Here is a 6048-nt window from a genome sequence, read left to right as displayed (position 1 = left end):
TGCCTGACAAAATCTGCTGAGATGCATCCCTTTTCCATACATACTGACAGTAGGCTAAATCTGTCACCTGTTCTTAGTCCCAGTCTTTCAAATTAGCTGGTGACATCGGATATCATAGGCTGCTTTTAAGCAGTGTTTTATTTTTCTCAACAATCTTATCTCCACAGGTCTGCCCAAGAAAATTTCCTCTACAGGATTCCATGTTATACATTGTTCATCCCTGCTGCTTGAAAAAACAAAAACAAAAAACTATGCAGTCAAACATTCTACCTACCTACGTTTGTCAGTCTTTTCCTGTCTCCCCTACACAGTTAATTCATTATAAACAGAGCTGGGCGAATACTGGTACAATTTACTCACCACCAAGCTTGCTAATTTCAATTCACCATTCAGGCCCATCCTGTCAACATCCTTGTCCACTCACTTTTGTGCAAACATTCAAGTTATGCCTTTCCCTCCACATGTTTATGGGAGGAGCTCTTTTATTCACATGAATATAGGAATTTGTGTATATATTCCTGACCAGATTGCTACCCTGCTAAACCCCTCATTTAGACTGGTTTTGTGTGCTTAGAAACAAAAGTGTTAGGAGGCAGGAAGAGAATGGAGGAGTGAGAAATCCAGTGATTTTCAAAGTAATAACTGACTGATTATTCCTTGTGAGGAGCAGTGAGTAGTGGGGAAGACAATTTGAAGGAGAGGGGAGGTTTGAGTAACAGAAAAGCCCCTTGCCTGGAGACAGGTTGCATATGTTGCCTCCCCAGAATATGGAGCTTGATGTCTTCAGTGTTTGCAAATATCAAGGCAAAGGGATCAGTGCCTGGGGACAGCCACATCTACCCCTGCTATGGAGCCTCCTGTCTGGTCCCACATCTACATGGTTATCCAATACTGAACAAATATGTATGAGCAATCACTGTTCTGGATGATAGCATGTCATAAAATGGAGGCCATTTTTTCAATTCAGGCATTTGGTAAATACATGTAACATGATGTGTGCTGAATATAGGATTGGGAAATTAAAAACCAGCTCCCCGAAACTCTTGGCCAGATTCCTGGCACTTAGGAAGGCAAATGAGCTGGACATGATCTAACCAGAGCATTCACAAATATGAACTTGCTTGTACATGCACCACACAAAATTGCTTGGTGTGAACACAATGAGAAAAGTGAATGTAAAGTGTACTGTGTAACCAGCAAATCTGGATTATATTTTTTCCTCTTTCCTTAGGCAGGGAGGAACTCAGTTATTTATAATGTTGGGTTCATCTGTGTAGCCAGATATAACTCTCTTCCTTGGACAAAACAGAAGTACTAAAGATTTCAGATATTCTAACTGTTCTTAGGCCTGCTTGTTGCCATGTTTCTCGCTCTCTAAAATGTTCCTCACTGCCTGCCTGAGAGAGCCAATACTCTGATGATTGTCTAAAAGCACTAGTCTTGTTTATAAAAGGTTAGGCCATCCAATCAGGGAACAAAATGCATACCATGTGATTTAGGTGACCAATCACACAGCCTAAATAGCTAATTCCAAATATCCAGAACTTGAAGGAACTATTGCTGCAAACACTTCATTAAAACCCATAGTCCCTAACAGGCTTGTAAAAACTATTTCACAAACAATACAAATGACAAACAAATATGTAAATAATGTGATCAATTTTTAGACAACTCATGAACAGAACAAGAGGGGTAAAATCTGTTTAAGAAATCATTTACAATGAATAACTCTAATGTTACTGTTTATAAACAAAGTCAGATTCTTAATTCACTTTCAGGTTCATTGGGGTTAGCTTCTTTTTGTTCATTGTCATATTGCTGCACATCTTTTTTTCTGAGCAAAATCCTGCTGCCTCATTCACTTGAATATTGTTATTAAGAATACTACTTAGTACTTACATAACATCATGCATTTCATCTAAGGGCTCAAAGGAGGATATAATTCTTTGCCTTCAGAATTCATCTCAAGGTCCACATCTGCCATCACATGTACCAAAAACAAACAAAAAAAAAACAACCCCAATCAACATTTATTGGTTAGGCTCAGGAGCAGTTGGGAAAAGTGATTTATTTAAATATTCAATTGCAAAGTTATATTATATAATACATTCTATATGTCTCCCTCTCCCCATCTTTGTAGGGCCAGATTAATGCAACTCAGGACCTAAGTGCATGCAAAATGGGACTCTCCATGTCTCTGTCCCCATGCTGTGGCCCCATCCTTAGATGAGCTGGTGGTCCCTTCTGGCCTGAAACGATGAGTCTGTGTATGTCTACACTACACTTAAACACTCTTGTGTGGCCAGTGTCAGCTGCCTTGGGCTTGAGTCACAGGGCTGTAAAACTGTTGTGTAGCTCTTTGGGTTCAGGCTGGAGCTCAGGCTCAAGGACCCCTCAAGGGGAGAGGGTCCCAGAGCCTGGTCTCCAAGCCAAGTCTGAATGTCTACTCTGCAATTTTGTGGTCCCGCAGCCCAAGTCCTGTGAGCCCAAGTCAACTGACATGGGGCAGCTGCAGGTGTTTAATTGCAGTGTAGAAAAACCCTCTGTGACCCCACTCCTCACTCCTTGCTACCACCACCTCACGAGAGCTATCATGGAGTACTGGCAGTGGAACACACACAGAATCCTGAGCTGTGGTGTTATTAGGGGGCCTCTCAAACAATGTATTTCAGATTTAACAATCCATTAAAAAAAAACAACAGCTCATATGTCACAGAGCTATTGTTTCAGGATGTCTGCAGGCTCAGGCATACACTTCTGCAGTGATTACATTGGCCTCACATAGTCAAGCTTTTTTCTGCATGTGTGAGGTCTTAATTTTTTTCTTCTAATAAAAGAAGAGATTCTTATGCGAACTCTTGACTCCAGGAACTGGGGCCCTAGATTCATTCTTATGCACTAATTCAACTCTGCATCCTTCATGCATCACTTGTCTTTTCAGACTATAGGTTCTTTGGTTCAGGAACCACACCTACCAGTATATCTGTACAATACCTAAAACTACGGGGCCCTGATCCAGACCTCTGGGTGCTATCATAATATGTATTCAAACAATAACTATTAACAGCATCCCCATTTCATGGATGATGACACTGAGGCACAGAAAGGTTCGAGCAACTTGCCGAAGGTCATGAACCAAGTTAGTGTCAGGGTTTCAGCTTTAGCTTTCAAATGAGTTTAAGTCATAGCCCACGTTGAACCCATTGCCGCTGTACAGTCTAGAGGTGACAAAATATGCATCATGGCACCACACCCGAGAGAAAGATTACAGGCTCCACCCATAAGGGCTGAAGGCACAGAGCTAATCTTGCATTTGCCAGGAAGCATGAAGGCTTAAAAAGTCTCTAACTTAAAGTGCTGCTGCAAAACAGGAATGGGAACTTTCCCAAAAAACTATAGCTACAATAGGCTACCCCCACTGGATTCAGTGGGAGCTGAAGATGCTTAGCACCTCACAAAAGGCACTCAGCACTTTGCTGGATCAAGTCCCACATGCCTTAATAGTCATATAATGAAACAATGTCCTGTGATGCATACCTGCAAGGAGAAAGAGTTGGTACAATGTTCAGTGATGCTTTCTGAAGACTGGTTCTGGAGACTCACATGTTTCCAGATGGATCAAGGACACTTATTTTCAGATGCATTGCTCAAAAGTGCCTTAAAATAAAATGGACACTTAAAATAAATATGAACTGCCTGACCAGATTATGTCGCCGCCAGATAGCGTGTCTTCTGGCTACTTTTCTGTAAAGCAGTAGCTAGTAGCCCCCCTAAGTAGTCTACACAAAAAAGCTGTCCCGTGTGAACTGACTGAGGCTCGTAGGGCCTGGGCTGTTTCATTGCAGTGTAGACCTTTGGGCTTGGGCTGGAGCCCCAGCTGTGGCACCCTTCCACCTCACAGGGTCCTAGAACCCGGGCTGCAGCCCAAGCCTGGAAGTCTACACTACAATGAAACAATCCTGCAGCCCGAGACCCACAAGCTCAAGTCGGATGGCGTGTGCCAGCTGTGGGTATCTAGTTGCTAGAGATACCCAAAGTTAGTTCAAAGTATACTGCATAAACCCATCCCTACACATTTGTACACTTCTCCTGTATGATGGGGAAGGTGAGGGAATGTGGTATAGAGGTTAAGTATAGGACTAAGAGTCCTTGGCTCTATTCCTATGTTTTATACTATCTGGCCTACCTTAGTCAAATCACATGGGCCCAGACCCTCAAAGAGATTTAGGAGCCTAACTCCCATTGTCCATCTAGTACAGTATCCTGTCTCTGACAATTGCCATCAGCAGATGCTTCAGAGGAAGGTACAAGAAACTCCATAGTCAACAATTTCAGAATAACCTGTCCACAGGGGATGACCTTCTTAACTATCATCAGTTGGCCATCTGTACTACTCAAAGAATAGTGGGTATATCAATACTTACCTATCTCACAGGGACATTGAGAAGCTTAATTAATATTTGTAAAGCACTCAGAGGTCTTAAAATGAAAAGCACTATATAAATTCAAATAAAAAGAGTAGCAGTTAGAATTAACTTGCAGTCCATATTAATGACCCTCCATGTTCATCCGCAGGATCGATTTTGATGTCACACCTTTGTAAATTAGAAGTAATTCCACTAAAGTCAACGGTGGAGTCAGACTAGTGTAAAACAGGTGTGAGATCAGAATTAGGCCCATTAATTCTAATTATGGTCTGGAAGTGAGAGGGTAATGTACACAGGCTAAAAGGCTGTCATTCTATCAGACAGACATTCTTTTTCTGGAATTTAATTCTCACAGAAAATTAATGGCATTTATCTGAGAATTGATATTGCTAATCATCAGCATTAACATGGTTAGTTCTTTCTGTTCCTGATTTCTGCTCTTAACAAAAATCCAGAGAGAAACGTATTTAAGACCTGGTGCAATGGTGGTATTTATCATACTCTACTGTGAATCATTTCAACCCAAGTGTCACAAATAGAGGGGATTATTATTTACTTTTCTGACAGCGAAAACCACTTTTGATGGATTGAGAATCCCCATCAGGGCACAGCATTTGCTCTTGATTGAAGCAGGGAAATTCTGCAGACAGCTTTTTGCCTGTCTTCAAACCTTTCACCAGTTGAATAACCTCCAAGGTTTAATAGCTGGTAAGACATCTGTAGGCAAAAGTAAGAGAAATGAGTTGATCAAGGAATAGCACTGTGTTTCCAACATGTAGCAAAATGAGTGCCTCTTCACCATCTGTTATTTGTTTAAGCATTTTATTATGTAAATGTCCATACACACTGCATTCGAAACAAAGGAAAATGTATGCCGATACTGCCAGGCTCCTGTGTATGCCCTGAAAAAGAAAAAAAAGTGGCAGACAGAAAGTCTTGGGTTCATCTAGTCCCTCCAAAGAAATAGAAAAGTTTCAGTAGGTAGGATTTTGTTTCCTACTTCTCATTAGCACATATAAAGTGTAGTAGCTGGAGAAGTATAAAACATTAAACACTAAGCTAAATCCAGTGGACTCAGATTAAAGGTAAGAGGCCCAAACAGATTGTCCTATATTTCTGCTTCATGATGGGCTTGGTGCATGTTTCAGACATTAGGGCATGAAAATGGTGCTGTTCAATCTATTTAAATTTGGGACTCTGTCCTTGAAAATGAAAAGGGGCTGTCAGTGGGCCCAAACCTGCAAGGTGCTGAGCATCACAAAACTCTCAGCACCCACTGACTTAATTGAGAGCCAAAGGCAACACAGTACCTTGTAGGATTGGGTCCTTTAATTGTCTCCAACACAAAGAGCATTGCTGTGGGGTAAGTGTGGGGAGGTGAGATGACATTATACTCCACATTCTGGTTCAAAAAATGTCATTAAATTACCAATTTAAATTGAAATGTAATTATCGTAGCTGGCATATTTTTGGCAGCTGTGATTAAAAAATCCCTTAGCTACACTGTACCAAGGGAAAGCCCAGAGGAGTTCTGACACTGCTTCTTAATCAAAATCTGCAGAGACACAAAGGCTTTCAGCTAATCTATGCCAAGCTATCTTGGACAGCATGGCATTGCCTG

The 6048-nt window shown here is 41.3% G+C and overlaps 1 long non-coding RNA gene across 1 annotated transcript; it reads right to left on the bottom strand.

The window, feature by feature from the left end:
* Window positions 1-1899: 1899 nt before the first annotated feature.
* LOC123368144 lies at window positions 1900-5128 on the bottom strand. Its single transcript, XR_006578703.1, has 3 exons — window positions 4984-5128; window positions 3538-3657; window positions 1900-1977 (listed from the first exon to the last, which is right to left on the bottom strand). It is a non-coding gene; the product is annotated as an uncharacterized LOC123368144 (long non-coding RNA).
* Window positions 5129-6048: the final 920 nt, after the last annotated feature.

Source organism: Mauremys mutica, chromosome 1 (genome assembly GCF_020497125.1).
Source record: "Mauremys mutica isolate MM-2020 ecotype Southern chromosome 1, ASM2049712v1, whole genome shotgun sequence".
In the NCBI taxonomy this organism is placed as follows: Eukaryota; Metazoa; Chordata; order Testudines; family Geoemydidae; genus Mauremys; species Mauremys mutica.
Note: the sequence above shows the minus strand (reverse complement) of the source record. Positions and strands in the feature narration are given on the sequence as shown.